Source organism: Pongo pygmaeus, chromosome 3, assembly GCF_028885625.2.
Source record: "Pongo pygmaeus isolate AG05252 chromosome 3, NHGRI_mPonPyg2-v2.0_pri, whole genome shotgun sequence".
Taxonomy (NCBI): Eukaryota; Metazoa; Chordata; class Mammalia; order Primates; family Hominidae; genus Pongo; species Pongo pygmaeus.
In genome coordinates this window covers 127396041-127413964 of record NC_072376.2, presented here as the reverse complement: position 1 = coordinate 127413964, position 17924 = coordinate 127396041, and positions in this window count along the sequence as shown.

The window sequence follows — 17924 nt, the reverse complement described above, 5'->3', positions numbered from 1 at the left end:
CTGTGCAATATGAAGACCTTTAATATGTTCCTTGAATACCAGCTTCTCCATTGTCACTAATGTTGCCAAACCTTCATTTGTAAATTCTTCATTTTTAATTTTAAAAGGTAAGTAGTGTGCCTCTCTTCTTGCAAACTTTGCCTGATTCACTTTAGTTCTCTTTTCTTCAGAAAATATCCTCTGAGCCCTTCTCAGGGTTGGTTGTTCATCTCTACTATATCCTTATACTTCTCCTAGTTTGGCTCTTATGCTGCTTTAATGTAATTGCTTAGTTGTTTGTATCTGTAAGCTAAACTGTAAATTATATAATGAAAAATATATGTACATAATGGGAAAATGATGAATAAATGAACGATAGTTGACTTTCAAATTCCTGTTGTTTGAAATGTGCATATTAATTTCCACCATGTTACTGTAAATCCAATACTTTCTAGTTCAGAAATTCAGAACTGAGCTACAATATAATCAAAAGATTTTACTTAAATAATCAAGTCACTGTCTTGCTATATGAAGCAAATAAAATGTGTAGTTTTTAATATTTGTTACATACTGCTATGCAGTTTATTTCATTATCAAAGTTACTTCTCACAGCAACTTCATGATGTTAACATTGTTCCCATATTATACCTGGGGCCAATTGATTTTATCAAGCATAAGTAGCCAAAGGTTATATAGCTATTAAGTGATGGGGTCAGGTGCTAAATTTAAGCAATCTACCAGTCCCAGCTCTTATCTTCCATGCAATATACTTCTTGTCACTATGCTACCTGCACTAATTATTAACCTATATCCCAGCTTCAAAATACCTTTCTCTCCTCAGCTGGCTTTGAAATTCTAAGGCTGGAAAGCCACATTTCTGCTTTTCTAGCTGGATCTGCGCTAGGCTCTGCCAAGAGTGGATGCAAGAGGGTGACTGCAAGGCTGGAGGTGGAAGACAGGAGACCTTCCAGGCTGCTTCCCGTGGATTGCTGTATTCTTCTTATCTGGTCGTGCTCCCACTGGGCATATATTAGCCGGGCATAGTTCCCCACTGAAGCAGCAGAAGTCCTTTTCGTAATTGCATAAGAATCTAGTTTGTGGTTTTCCAACACTTGCAGAATCAGCTTTATCAAGCTCCTCTCCTTAGAGAGCCAGGTCCCACTCCCGCAGGAACCCTCCCCTAAGGTCCTCAATTTCAATGAATCACTCTCCTTGTTCTGACCTAATTAACAACTTCATGCATAGGAGCAGTCTCTTCTGAGTGGACCTTGACCCACACCAGGTCATACATACAGCTATTAAGTGATATATTCAGAAACTAAAGTTGGGCCAGTCTCCCAACCACAGCTGTTATCTATTGTGAAAGATTCTTATCACTGTGCTAACATACGTGATATTCCACTTGTTTGTCATCATTTTCTAAATAAATAATAGTAGCAGGTAGAACAGCAAAGAAATTAACAAAAACAAGTTTAAAGCTTAGAAACTCTCATATTTAAATCTATTGTTCATACAATCACATGGGTTTCTTTAAACAGTATTTCCAATTCTAATATAGCCATATAGATAGATATAGAACTGGATATATGACTATAACATAGCTAATACATAGCCATATATAAATAGATTATCTAGCTAGATATATAGTGACTATATTATTAAAACAAATAAAATGTAGCCAGTATAGCTCTCTATATAGTCATATAGAGGGAGAGAAACAGATATCCAGCTAGCTAGCGACTAATTTGGGCTTTCAGGTGTCTAAAGTGGTGGTCAGAAACATAACTTTTCACATCTACAATGGATAATTAGAATGTCTATACTTTTTTCTATCCAGAATAAATGCCATAAAGAATGCGAGTTTTCTGTTTTCAGGTTTAAAACTACTAGATTGTTGTTTTTGCTGCTACTGCTCCTATTATTTTCCACACCACTGCATTGTAAATATAAGTGAATTTTTTTTTCAAGTTCTTATTTGGAGAATTTTAACAAGTGATAGATATGACTTTCATTTGATCAGTAAATATTTTAATCATTTATATGCCAGGTACTGTGCCAAGTGCTAGTTTTATAATGCAAATAAGACAGAATATGCAGTTCCTGCCCTGCGGTTATGGTCTAACAGGGTTAAATATTTAAAAAGTGAATACTTTATAGAGTATTTAATGTTTATGTATTGGCTTTTGGGGTTATTTTTTGGAGGAAGAGTGAGACTAAGAAAGTACCTCTTACTATGCAAGATAGTGTGAAAGGAAAATAAACCTTGGGACCCCAAAATCACTGAGCTAAAGGGAAAAGTCAAGCTGGCAACTGCTTAGGGCAAACCTGCCTCACATTCTATTCAAAGTTAGCCCTCTGCTCACTGAGATAAATGCATATCTGATTGCCTCCTTTGAAAAGGCTAATTAGAAACTCAAAAGAATGCAGCCCTTTGTCTCTTATCTACCTATGACCTGGAAGTCCCCTCCCTACTTTGAGTTGTCCTACCTTTGATTCCAGTTGCCTTGCCTTTTGGACTATTGATTGATGTCTCATGTTTCCTTAAAATGTATAAAACCAAGCTGTGCCCCAGCCACCTTGGGCACATGTTGTCAGGACCTCCTGAGGCTGTGGCACAGGCATGCATCCTTAACCTTGGCAAAATAAATTTTCTGAATTGACCGGGACCTGTCTCAGATATTCAGCCTTCACTTGGTAACTATGAAGAGATTCTGAGTGGAGATGCCCCTGACCTTTGAAAAATCTATGGGTGCCTGGTACCATCTTGAGCTAACCTTATGGCTCAAACCAATAGGACAATTTGCTGAGGACTGGAAGCACCCCCTCCAGAGAATCCCTATTCTCCCAAAATTTGGTTGAGATCTAATGTTTATTTTGCTGTACAACTCTTTTTTGTTTGTTTGTTTGTTTTTTGAGTTTTACTTGTTTCCGACAAGGAAGGCAAGTTTTCCTGCCTGCATTGATGTAGAAGGCAGGGCTCCTTGCCAAACTCCACCCTCAAACCTGGAACCTTAGCCCTAAGTGAAAACAGCTGACCCTGATACAGAAGGGCTGGGCTCCTGGCTACACTCCACGCTCAAGCCCGGGACCTAGGCCTTAAGTGAAAGCAACTGACCCCATTTTTCCAACTGATTGCCTTTTTGACCCACCCCGCCCCCTATCCTGTACCCATAAAAACCAGCGCAGCTGGCAGAAGAAAGCTACAGCAACACAAGCAGCTGAGCCTCAGGGATACAAACTGCTGAACATCAGGGATAAAAGTGACTGAGCAGTGAGCAGAGAAGTAACTGAACATTGGAGACTACGGATAAGGATGGCTAACTTCAGATGGTGCGGTTTTGGAGGGGAACTTGGCCAGAGATGGCTGGGCTTCAGGGAAAAATTACCTTCTTCCTGTACTATCTCCTAAGGCTAATGAGAAACTCAAAAGAATGCAGCTATTTGTCTCTCAAGTACCTGTGACTTGGAAGCTCCCTTCCCAGTTCCAGCTGTCCCGTTTTACATATGTTGACTGATGCCACATCTCCCTAAAATGTGTAAAACTAAGCCTCTTGAGGCTGTGTCACGGGCATGCGTCTTCAACCTTGGAAAAATAAACTTTCTAAATTTACTGAGACCTGTCTCAAATTTTCAGGGTTTACAAATTTACTGTTAGCTAAATCTTCTGAGTTATTGGCAAAAATACCTATGTATTTAACTTTGAGGGTCTTAAGTTTAGGTAAGCACCTGATGTTCACGGACTACTAAAAACGTGTTTAACAAGGAAGTAACTAACTTTAAATGATAGTGTCTAATATCTCAGTTTACAGAAGTAATCTAGATAAACTGATAAAAGTAAAAGAATTGAGTACAGTGAATGGGATAACACTTTAGGTAAACTTTTTATGTAAATTAAAATCTTAAAAAATTTTGATGCTCATTTAATATCTGCATCATTTCCAGTTAAAGGGTTATGATATGGGGAACCATGTTTCTGAAATTGTGGATTTGTTCTTATCTATTAATGCCCATATCTGATGGTTCAGGATTTCTTGCTTTTTAGGGTTACACTAAAGTTTTAGTTTACTAAGGAAACAAATTATACTTAATACATAATTCTGTATATCAAATGTGTCAGAAAAGGTTATGTTATTAGTGAGGAAAAGAATAATTTTGTCTAATTCAAAAGTTATCTAATAGTTCAAGTTACCAATTTGAAAAGGTTATTTGTGAAACAATGTAGTAACGAACCAGAAGGTGGGGAGAAAGATATGGGAAATGTTTAGATTATAAAATACTCTTTAAAACCCAGTAGAGAATTGGAGACATTTGGCTATTAACATTTTCATAGTTAAAGCTCTGAGTCTTGATTAAAGTAAAATAAGAAGTATTGTTAAAAAAAAAAAAAAGCATCAGCAGTTTGGCAATTCTTTTTGTAAATACAGTTAAGCATGAAGCCGAATTTAGTGTGGAGCCAAATTTCATATACATGCTTGCATTGCTTTGCACTATGTTTACTGTTTTGCATGGATAGTGCTGGCACTGGAGTACTTATTGGTCATGTACCTAAAATGAATTTCTTAATTGCACAGGATGTATGATATTGGTAAACTTGAGGATATTGAATTGTGTATCAGGAATAAAATATTCATTATGTGGGTTTTTAAGGGCCCTGGATAACACCATAGCCTCCAGGGTCGATTGAGTAGGAAAAATTTAGGGTTGGTTTCCTATTTGTTTTGGCTACTAGTTTTCATTTGTTTGCTGTTTATTCTTTGGCTTTGCCTATGTATGCAGATATAAAACCATATATATATGGTTTTAGGCTTCCTGACACTTTCTGTATAAAACCATATATATGGTTTTAGGCTTCCTGACACTTTCTGTGTAAAACCGTATATATATGGTTTTATATCTGTGTGTGTGTGTGTGTGTGTGTGTATGTATGTATATATAGTTAGTTTCCAGTGGAAGGCCTTTATTTGGTTCTTTAATAGATATTTTGTTTCCTATGCATTTCTAGCAAGTCATCATTTGTTCCACTTATCTGGAATTCCTAGGCTACCTTTGTCAGGCCCCCCAGGTATTGATGGAACACACCAGCTTTTTAACCTTAAACTAACTTTTTGGATTTTAGGCTTCCTGATACTTTAAGGGTGTTGAGTATACTTTTGTAAACATAATTTGAGTCATATTTCTCTCTAATTTCTCCAAAATTTGTAAACTATTTGTGAATATTCTTAATTCATGGCAATGTATTTGTTTGCATACAGTTTATCAGGGTCACTAAGGCTGCTCAGGAAGAGAGAACTCAGAAACCTGGCATGCTGGCAAAAGTGTAAAAATTTCTTACCAGTCAGACTCTAGCCTCTCTCTGTGCAAACTGGATAAATAAATAATGAAAGTTACTGTTACTGTTTATCTCCTCTGTATCATTTTGATTAATTTAAAAAAAGATTCCGAGGCTAATGTTAAACTGTAGTGAATATGTTGTGTTTTGTATGTCTTTCTGTATTGCCCTGTTATAAAGAGGGACATCTTAGGATAAAATCCATGCCTATGACCTCATCGGCCCTCTGTTCAAGACAGCCCAGCAAACTGGCCAGCCACATTCTTGGGAGATTGACCTTGTAACCATGTGGCTGTGCTTTCTCTTTTTACAATGGTGACCAGGTTTGGGTTCAATTTCTGACTTAGGGAACGATTTCTTTATCTTCTGTCTATATTTAAATGTGTTATATGTGTAATATGAAAGAACTTTAATTAATTGGTTTAATAATAAGAACTTCAATCAAATATTTTGTCCAAAAAGTGGAATGCCTTTTATTTAGTTCCTGTGACTTAAGTAATCTTTAAAAAATAAAGTTTTAAAGATTATTGGTAAAATAAAAATCTTCAAAACTATAAACATTTCATTTAAATTATGCAGGTCAGATATTAGGTTTGCTAAATGCTTTAAGGTCATAAACTACTTCTTTGACTTTTAAAAAATTGTTCAATGTATTTTGGAGCATTCAATTTTAAATAAAGCCTGGGGACATAGGAAATTAGCTATGCCCCCTAGCTATGCAGAGAAGATTACAAAAAAAAAAAAAGAGGCTTTATATAAGAAAGGATCTTGTATGGTAAATTTTTGTCTTAAAGTAAAATAACTGGATGTTTAAAAGAGGGATGTTTAGGACAAGTCAGAAAGTCCAAGCATGTTGTTGATAGTCTATGTAAGTTGTGAAAGAATTTATGAGAGAGTTTATGCAAGAAATGTACAATTTAAAGGTGACTTGGCCTCCTGAATGTTTCAAAAATGTCACTATGACTCTTAACTGTACAACATGCCTGCTTTACAGCTAGGTAAAGCCTGGGACACATGGAGGTAGACACTGGAAAGAGTCAGAACTTATCTGCACTTCTGTCTGAGTCCTAGGCTCCACACCTAATACAGAATTCAAGTCCCAAACTTAACAAGGTTTTGACCAAAAGTAAAAGTCGCTAAGTGTTAACATTGTAATTGAGACTACTGAAGAAACAGTTTTACATGCAAGGTATGTAAAAAAAGTGAAATGTGATTTAGTAAAAGATTATAAGAAGGCATGGGAATGTGGATTTTTGTTGTTGTTGTTTTTGCCTAAAGGGTTAAAGGATTGTTTTAAGTTAGGATAAAGCTAAAGGTTTGAACAAGTTGTGGAAGTTTTGTAAAAACAAAAAAAATTAATCTTGTAAAACACTATGTGTGTGAACATACTGACTAAATTTAAAGGGTCATTTTCTGGTTTCTGCATAAATTGAACATTGAAATAAAAGCACAAACAGAGTTTTCTTAAATCACTGATCTTCTCTTTAACAAAAATTTGTAAAGGCTTATAAAAGGTTTATGAGACTCTCACCTTATGATGATACTGATTAAAATTGGAAAGATTTGTCTATAAGGTTTTATTAAAAATTGGAGCTGACCTTAATGGTACACCAATGCAAGGGTAAAATTTGGCTTTCTCTCTTGAACAAGATTTTCATGTAATATTAAAAGATAATGAAATATTTTTGTTTGGCTTTTGAATAAATTACCAAAAAAATAAATAAAGGAAAGGCAAGAGACCAATTATTTGGAAAGCTAGGTCTTCTTCCCTCTATCAATGAGTAAAGGTTTTTGCCTTTTAAATTTTTGAGTCATCATTTTGGCTAAATGAATGACTTATGGTAACCTGGAATTCTATTTCATAATATCAATGTTTTAAACGTTTAACATATTTGATAGGCCTCCCAAAATCATATTTCAGCTTCAAAATAGTATTTTCTGACTTCTAACTTTGAGATGCTGCAGAAGGCTCTTGAAACATCCAAAAGAGAGGTAAACAGGATTATTTGACATGTTATAAGGGAAGCATTGTCCGAAAAAAGTTTAATCTTCATTTATATTTTAGTCAGTGATAATATATGTCACAAAATTGTATGGGATTTCTAAAATTCTAATATGTCTGAGTATATGCTATCAATTATAATTACAGTTATGTTAAGTTATTGTAAACTACAGAAATAACCAATTTCCTTGTATAAAGCTACTAATCCAAGTAGAATAAAAAATTAATTGAATACCAAGAAAATATGTCATCAGATTTTCATGTTATGCCAGCGGGTATGGAAATTGTTTAGATATACAATTTGAACTCCATGGTCTAGGTCAAATTATCTTGATAATCCATCATTTATCAGTGCTATGCACCTAACTTGGTAAAACAACTGGTATTCAGGAGGATATAAGTCTAATGTTATTTAAACATGGACTCAGGGAGAATCAGGATGATCACCTTGTTCTTCCTGAATCCTTAAAGCTTTTGTTATTAAAAGTTCTGCATTCCATGATTCATCATGGAAAAAATAAAATCCAAATTGAATATATTTTTGTGGTTACTTATAATTTGTTAAAATAGTTGATAATCGGGGAGGAGCCAAGATGGCCGAATAGGAACAGCTCCGGTCTACAGCTCCCAGCGCGAGCAACGCAGAAGACGGGTGATTTCTGCATTTCCATCTGAGGTACCGTGTTCATCTCACTAGGGAGTGCCAGACAGTGGGCGCAGGTCAGTGGGTGAGCGCACCGTGCGCCAGCCGAAGCAGGGGCGAGGCATTGCCTCACTCGGGAAGTGCAAGGGGTCAGGGAGTTCCCCTTCCAGGGGTGACAGACGGCACCTGGAAAATCGGGCCACTCCCACCCGAATACTGTGCTTTTCCGACAGGCTTAGGAAACGGTGCCCCAGGAGAGTATAGCCTGCACCTGGCTCAGAGGGTCCTATGCCCACGGAGTCTTGCTGATTGCTAGCACAGCAGTCTGAGATCAAACAGCAAGTCGGCAGCGAGGCTGGGGGAGGGGCGCCCGCCATTGCCCAGGCTCGCTTAGGTAAACAAAGCAGCCTGGAAGCTTGAACTGGGTGGAGCCCACCACAGCTCAAGGAGGCCTGCCTGCCTCTGTAGGCTCCACCTCTGGGGGCAGGGCACAGACAAATAAAAAGACAGCAGTAACCTCTGCAGACTTAAATGTCCCTGTCTGACAGCTGTGAGGAGAGCAGTGGTTCTCCCAGCATGCAGCTGGAGATCTGAGAACGGGCTGACTGCCTCCTCAAGTGGGTCCCTGACCCCTGACCCCCGAGCAGCCTAACTGGGAGGCACCCCCCAGCAGGGGCAGACTGACACCTCACACGGCCGGCCAGGTACTCCAACAGACCTGCACCTGAGGGTCCTGTCTGTTAGAAGGAAAACTAACAGAAAGGACATCCACACCAAAAACCCATCTGTACATCACCATCATCAAAGACCAAAAGTAGATAAAACCACAAAGATGGGGAAAAAACAGAGCAGAAAAACTGGAAACTCTAAAAACCAGAGTACCTCTCCTCCTCCAAAGGAACGCAGTTCCTCACCAGCAACGGAACAAAGCTGGACGGAGAATGACTTTGACGAGCTGAGAGAAGAAGGCTTCAGACGATCAAATTACTCCGAGCTACGGGAGGATATTCAATCCAAAGGCAAAGAAGTTGAAAACTTTGAAAAAAATTTAGAAGAATGTATAACTAGAATAACCAATACAGAGAAGTGCTTAAAGGAGCTGATGGAGCTGAAAACCAAGGCTCGAGAACTACGTGAAGAATGCAGAAGCCTCAGGAGCCGATGCGATCAAATGGAAGAAAGGGTATCAGCCCTGGAAGATGAAATGAATGAAATGAAGCGAGAAGGGAAGTTTAGAGAAAAAAGAATAAAAAGAAACGAGCAAAGCCTCCAAGAAATGTGGGACTATGTGAAAAGACCAAATCTACGTCTGATTGGTGTACCTGAAAGTGATGGGGAGAATGGAAACAAGTTGGAAAACACTCTGCAGGATATTATCCAGGAGAACTTCCCCAATCTAGCAAGGCAGGCCAACATTCAGATTCAGGAAATACAGAGAACGCCACAAAGATACTCTTCGAGAAGAGCAACTCCAAGACACATAATTGTCAGATTCACCAAAGTTGAAATGAAGGAAAAAATGTTAAGGGCAGCCAGAGAGAAAGGACAGGTTACCATCAAAGGGAAGCCCATCAGACTAACAGCAGATCTCTCGGCAGAAACCCTACAAGCCAGAAGAGAGTGGGGGCCAATATTCAACATTCTTAAAGAAAAGAATTTTCAACCCAGAATTTCATATCCTGCCAAACTAAGCTTCATAAGTGAAGGAGAAATAAAATACTTTACAGACAAGCAAATGCTGAGAGATTTTGTCACCACCAGGCCTGCCCTAAAAGAGCTCTTGAAGGAAGCGCTAAACGTGGAAAGGCACAACCGGTACCAGCCACTGCAAAATCATACCGAAATGTAAAGACCATTGAGACTAGGAAGAGACTGCATCAACTAACGAGCAAAACATCGAGCTAACATCATAATGACAGGATCAAATTCACACATAACAATATTAACTTTAAATGTAAATGGACTAAATGCTCCAATTAAAAGACACAGACTGGCAAATTGGATAAAGACTCAAGACCCATCAGTGTGCTGTATTCAGGAAACCCATCTCACGTGCAGAGACACACATAGGCTCAAAATAAAAGGATGGAGGAAGATCTACCAAGCAAATGGAAAACAAAAAAAGGCAGGGGTTGCAATCCTAGTCTCTGATAAAACAGACTTTAAACCAACAAAGATCAAAAGAGACAAAGAAGGCCATTACATAATGGTAAAGGGATTAATTCAACAAGAAGAGCTAACTATCCTAAATATATATGCACCCAATACAGGAGCACCCAGATTCATAAAGCAAGTCCTGAGTGACCTACAAAGAGACTTAGACTCCCACACATTAATAATGGGAGACTTTAACACCCCACTGTCAACATTAGACAGATCAACGAGACAGAAAGTCAACAAGGATACCCAGGAATTGAACTCAGCTCTGCACCAAGCAGACCTAATAGTCATCTACAGAACTCTCCACCCCAAATCAACAGAATATACATTTTTTTCAGCACCACACCACACCTATTCCAAAATTGACCATATCCTTGGAAGTAAAGCTCTCCTCAATAAATGTAAAAGAACAGAAATTGTAACAAACTGTCTCTCAGATCACAGTGCAATCAAGCTAGAACTCAGGATTAAGAATCTCACTCAAAACCGCTCAACTACGTGGAAACTGAACAACCTGCTCCTGAATGACTACTGGGTACATAACAAAATGAAGGCAGAAATAAAGATGTTCTTTGAAACCAACGAGAACCAAGACACAACATACCAGAATCTCTGGGATGCATTCAAAGCAGTGTGTAGAGGGAAATTTATAGCACTAAATGCCCACAAGAGAAAGCAGGAAAGATCCAAAATTGACACCCTAACATCACAATTAAAAGAACTAGAAAAGCAAGAGCAAACACATTCAAAAGCTAGCAGAAGGCAAGAAATAACTAAAATCAGAGCAGAACTGAAGGAAATAGAGACACAAAAAACCCTTCAAAAAATAAATGAATCCAGGAGCTGGTTTTTTGAAAGGATCAACAAAATTGATAGACCGCTAGCAAGATTAATAAAGAAAAAAAGAGAGAAGAATCAAATAGATGCAATAAAAAATGATAAAGGGGATATCACCACCGATCCCACAGAAATACAAACTACCATCAGAGAATATTACAAACACCTCTATGCAAATAAACTAGAAAATCTAGAAGAAATGGATAAATTCCTCAACACATACACCCTCCCAAGACTAAACCAAGAAGAAGTTCAATCTCTGAATAGACCAATAACAGGAGCTGAAATTATGGCAATAATCAATAGCTTACCAACCAAAAAAAGTCCAGGACCAGATGGATTCACAGCCGAATTCTACCAGAGGTACAAAGAGGAGCTGGCACCATTCCTTCTGAAACTATTCCAATCAATAGAAAAAGAGGGAATCCTCCCTAACTCATTTTATGAGGCCAGCATCATCCTGATACCAAAGCCTGGCAGAGACACAACAAAAAAAGAGAATTTTAGACCAATATCCTTGATGAACATTGATGCAAAAATCCTCAATAAAATACTGGCAAACAGAATCCAGCAGCACATCAAAAAGCTTATCCACCATGATCAAGTGGGCTTCATCCCTGGGATGCAAGGCTGGTTCAATATACGCAAATCAATAAATGTAATGCAGCATATAAACAGAACCAAAGACAAAAACCACATGATTATCTCAATAGATGCAGAAAAGGCCTTTGACAAAATTCAACAACCCTTCATGCTAAAAACTCTCAATAAATTAGGAATTGATGGGACGTATCTCAAAATAATAAGAGGTATTTATGACAAACCCACAGCCAATATCATACTGAATGGGCAAAAACTGGAAGCATTCCCTTTGAAAACTGGCACAAGACAGGGATGCCCTCTCTCGCCACTTCTATTCAACATAGTGTTGGAAGTTCTGGCCAGGGCAATTAGGCAGCAGAAGGAAATCAAGGGTATTCAATTAGGAAAAGAGGAAGTCAAATTGTCCCTGTTTGCAGATGACATGATAGTATATCTAGAAAACCCCATTGTCTCAGCCCAAAATCTCCTTAAGCTGATAAGCAACTTCAGCAAAGTCTCAGGATACAAAATCAATGTGCAAAAATCACAAGCATTCTTATACATCAATAACAGACAAACAGAGAGCCAAATCATGAGTGAACTCCCATTCACAATTGCTTCAAAGAGAATAAAATACCTAGGAATCCAACTTACAAGGGATGTGAAAGACCTCTTCAAGGAGAACTACAAACCACTGCTCAAGGAAATAAAAGAGGATACAAACAAATGGAAGAACATTCCATGCTCATGGGTAGGAAGAATCAATATCATGAAAATGGCCATCCTTCCCAAGGTAATTTACAGATTCAATGCCATCCCCATCAAGCTACCAATGACTTTCTTCACAGAATTGGAAAAAACTACTTTAAAGTTCATATGGAACCAAAAAAGAGCCCGCATCGCCAAGTCAATCCTAAGCCAAAAGAACAAAGCTGGAGGCATCACGCTACCTGACTTCAAACTATACTACAAGGCTACAGTAACCAAAACAGCATGGTACTGGTACCAAAACAGAGATATAGATCAATGGAACAGAACAGAGCCGTCAGAAATAATGCCACATATCTACAACCATCTGATCTTTGACAAACCTGAGAAAAACAAGAAATGGGGAAAGGATTCCCTATTTAATAAATGGTGCTGGGAAAACTGGCTAGCCATATGTAGAAAGCTGAAACTGGATCCCTTCCTTACACCTTATACAAAAATCAATTCGAGATGGATTAAAGACTTAAATGTTAGACCTAAAACCATAAAAACCCTAGAAGAAAACCTAGGCAATACCATTCAGGACATAGGCATGGGCAAGGACTTCATGTCTAAAACACCAAAAGCAATGGCAACAAAAGCCAAAATTGACAAATGGGATCTAATTAAACTAAAGAGCTTCTGCACAGCAAAGGAAACTACCATCAGAGTGAACAGGCAACCTACAAAATGGGAGAAAATTTTCGCAACCTACTCATCTGACAAAGGGCTAATATCCAGAATCTACAATGAACTCAAACAAATTTACAAGAAAAAAACAAACAACCCCATCAAAAAGTGGGCGAAGGACATGAACAGACACTTCTCAAAAGAAGACATTTATGCAGCCAAAAGACACATGAAAAAATGCTCACCATCACTGGCCATCAGAGAAATGCAAATCAAAACCACAATGAGATACCATCTCACACCAGTTAGAATGGCGATCATTAAAAAGTCAGGAAACAACAGGTGCTGGAGAGGATGTGGAGAAATAGGAACACTTTTACACTGTTGGTGGGACTGTAAACTAGTTCAACCCTTGTGGAAGTCAGTGTGGCGATTCCTCAGGGATCTAGAACTAGAAATTCCATTCGACCCAGCCATCCCATTACTGGGTATATACCCAAAGGACTATAAATCATGCTGCTATAAAGACACATGCACACGTATGTTTATTGCCGCATTATTCACAATAGCAAAGACTTGGAACCAACCCAAATGTCCAACAATGATAGACTGGATTAAGAAAATGTGGCACATATACACCATGGAATACTATGCAGCCATAAGAAATGATGAGTTCATGTCCTTTGTAGGGACATGGATGAAATTGGAAATCATCATTCTCAGTAAACTATCGCAAGAACAAAAAACCAAACACCGCATATTCTCACTCATAGGTGGGAATTGAACAATGAGAACACATGGACACAGGAAGGGGAACATCACACTTCGGGGACTGTTGTGGGGTGGGGGGAGGGGGGAGGGATAGCATTGGGAGATATACCTAATGCTAGATGACGAGTTGGTGGGTGCAGTGCACCAGCATGGCACATGTATACATATGTAACTTACCTGCACATTGGGCACATGTACCATAAAACCTAAAGTATAATAATAATAATAATAATAATAATAATAAAAGAACTTACTCATGTAGCCAAATACCACCTGTTCCACAAAAACCTATGGAAATAAAAAAAAATTTAAAAATAAATAAAAAATAAATAAATAAATAAATATGCAAGATGATGGAGAAAAAAAAAAAATAGTTGATAACCAATGTTTGGTCTCATCTTCCTAGGAAAACAATTAAAGCTTCAGGTACATTTGGTCACCTGATGGACCATTTAAACATTTTATATACAGATTTCATTCAATTGACATTTTCAGTGCATGTTTTCTTGTTGTATAAAAGCTTTCCCATGCAAGAAGGCTGATGTTGGCTGGGCCTGGTGGCTCACGCCTGTAATCCTAGCACTTTAGGGGGCTGAGGCAGGAGGATCACAAGGTCAGGAGATCAAGACCATCCTGGCTAACATGGTGAAACCCCATCTTTACTAAAAATACAAAAAATTAGCTGGGTCTGGTGGCACGTGTCTATATTTCCAGCTACTGGGGAGGCTGAGGGAGGAGAATTGCTTGAACCCCGGAGGCGGAAGTTGCAGTGAGCCAAGACCACACCATTGCACTCCAGCCTGGGAGACAGAGTGAGACTTCATCTCAAAAAAAAAAAAAAAAAAGACTGATGTTATAACAGTAAATTATTATGCTACAATGTATTTTTGTCAAATAAAGAAGCCTCTTATGACTGAGGACAATCAACCCCTTCACAATCTAGAACCTAAAGATTATATCTTCTGAGAACATCAGAGAAAGACTGTCCTTGATATCCACAATACAGCAAAACTTCAGGACCTTAAACCTTGGGTTCATAATCTCACAATTGAGCAGCGTCCCATCATACTCTTAGGACTGTACAGCCCCTGGAACCCTTAAGGTAAAGCTAATCAGGAAAATTACTCCCCAGAAGAAGATGGCATCCTTGATGTGAACAGCTTTTCCCAAGATCATGGGTCAAGACTTCTCTACCATTAAGAGACTTATCTTGGAATATTTTTTTCCTTGCTTATGCCTCTATGAACAATAGAAGTGGAAAATGTGTCTGTTATGTGGGCTTATGGGGTAGACTTTTATTTGTGAAGGAGTTTTCAGCCAGCCTATATATGGATAACCTTATATATTATAATCAATCAGAAACAGAACATTTGTTCACTCCTCTAAACTCATATTATGGGTTAAAGAGCACATTGCCAAGAGGCCTTCACTCTTCTAGAAGGGCATCATTTGTTAGGTCCTTTTCCCATAGTTTGGCATAAAAGAAGCAATGATTAGAAATCTATCCTTTGTGATAGGCTTTATAGAAGATTCTACTGTAAAGGCTACAGTTACACAACAGATTTTAAATTCTCTTGTGAAGGTTATGATAGAATTGGCTGAACAGAGAAGTATCTGTGCAGCTGCTGGCACTCATGACCTATGGAGAAAACATTAGATATTACAGAGATTCAGTCGTAGTGTACAAATTAAATGACTTTGTAACTTTATTTCATTCTCTTCATTTACATAGATTGTACAACAAATAATGAATGGAAAACTCTAAAGGGTATTTAAACCCCAGAAAATGGATTAATGAATCCACTGCTTAGTTAAGTGAGTAGACTGTTTATTTAGCTCATTCTTTGATCTATTTGATTTTAGGAGGTTTGGTTTATGGGGACCCTGGGTAAGAAGCATACTCCAAACTCTTGGTATTATCCTAGTGATAATGATAACAATAGTCTCAGTGGTGCACTGTATTCTCTCCAAGGTTTTAAATGTTTGCATACAATGACCTCTAGAATGTCAAATGGTCTCTCTTTAACTAGAATGACAAGAGCTGAAAGAAATGTGTGACCATGAGGACACTATAATCTATGAATGACATGCTGAGACCAGAGGCCCTAAGTTTTGGTCACACTCTCACTTAAGTGAGAACCTGACCAAAAAGGGGGAATTTTTTAAAACAATTAATGAGAGGTCATTGTTTTGGACTGAGGTCATGCACTAGGCCCCAACACACCAAACCCAAACCAAAATGGAGTTGTTCATGCTAAGACTTTAAGGAAACACATAGATCCTAGAACAGACCACAGACTAGATTTTGCTTTTCTCCTGCAAATCTCTATAACAAACATTCCTGACAGCATAGGTATCCACTCCCTTAAGTCTCCATTAAATTTTTTAACCAAATTCAATTCCTCTCACCTAGAGACCATCAAGCTTCAGATGATCATGCAACAAGTGTTCCAGCCAGTTCCGGGTGAAGTCACCACCCCTGGCCATCAAGGAACTACCCTGACTCCACTAGACAGGACAGGGCAAGAGTTTCATGATCCCCAATAGGTAGGTACTATACCCCAAGCCAGCATGAAGCTGTTACAGAAGGAAGACCATCAGTTTTTCCATCTTCCATAAAGATTTATGGGGATCACATCTCTCAAGGGGAAAAAGAGGCAGGAGAATAGGGTCTGGAGGCAGAGAACATAAGATCGATTCACAATGACTTCCTAAAACTGATTTAAATTGAAACACTTTTGATTTAAATGGAAACACTTCAGCTATGACAGGAAATATCTTCTCCATTTACATAGGGCATACACCAAGTAAATGACTTTGTAATTTTACTTCATCCTCTTCCTTTACATAGGTTGTACAACAAGTAACCAACGGAAAATTCTAGAGGATATTTCAACCCCAGAAATTTCTGTAATGGGTTCTTGAGCCCCTGTGCTTGCGCCTGCTCCCAGCCTGTGGAGTGTACTTTTTTTCTTTTTAGTTTTTTTTTTTTTTTTTTTTTTTTTTGAGACAGAGTCTCACTCTGTCACCCAGCCTGGAGTGCAGTGGCGCAATCTCGGCTCACTGCAAGCTCCGCCTCCCAGGTTCACACCATTCTCCTGCCTCAACCTCCTGAGTAGCTGGGACTGCAGGCGCCTGCCACCACGCCCGGCTAATTTTTTGTATTTTTAGTAGAGATGGGGTTTCTCCATGGTCTCAATCTCCTGACCTCATGATCCACCCGCCTCAGCCTCCCAAAGTGCTAGAATTACAGATGTGAGCCACCACGCCCGGCCTCTTTTTGTTTCAGTAAATCTCTGCAGTTTTTGCTTCACGCTTTCCTTGCTTTGTTTGTGCATTTTGTCCAGTTCCTTGTTCAAGATGCCAAGAACCCGGATATCTTCAACTAGTAACACCAGCACACTTCAATGCACTTCACAAAAGCCCTAGGCCACAGCTCAGTTCTTTGTCTTAAGAAAAGAAAGAAAGAAAGAAAAAGTGGGAAACAAATGATCTAAGAATGAAAACCAGAATGACCCCTTTTCACCATTCCATTAGTTTTATGGCACCTCTACTTGCTAGAGTCAGTGTAAAATGGAAATATTAAGGTCTTTGTGCACATTTACTTCAAGAAAAGATAGCACTGAGGTCAACCTGCACACTGTAGAGTTCCTAAGCTCTCTTTTTCTCTATTTTCTTTTCTGCCTGCTTTAAAGCTGCTGTTACTTTGCTACTGAGATAAAAATTACTATTGGGACCCAATTGGTTTTTTTTTCCTTGCAAGCTGATAAATTTGTATTAATATCTCATGACTAGATTCCTGAAATAAAAGTTATAAGATCTTTCTGTGTGAGTGTGTGTGTATACATATATCTTTAAAAGGACTTTATGATATTTTTTTAAGACAGGGTCTCACTCTGTTGCCCAGACTGGAGTGCAGTGGCATGATCTCGGCTCACCACAACCTCTGCCTCCCAGGCTCAAGCAATTCTCCCGTCTTAGCCTCCTGAGTAGCTGGTATTACAGGCTTGCACCACTACTGCCCAGCTAATTTTTGTATTTTTAGTGGAGATAAGGTTTCACCATGTTGGCCAGGCTCGTCTTGAACTCCTGACCTCAAATGATCCACCTGCCTCAGCATCCCAAAGTGCTGTGATTATAGGCATGAGCCACTGTGCCTGGCTGATTTACTTAACTTTATGTTTAACTGGCAATTAAATCAGTTCTAATTTCCCTCTAGCACATTTTTCTTCCTGTAGTTTGAT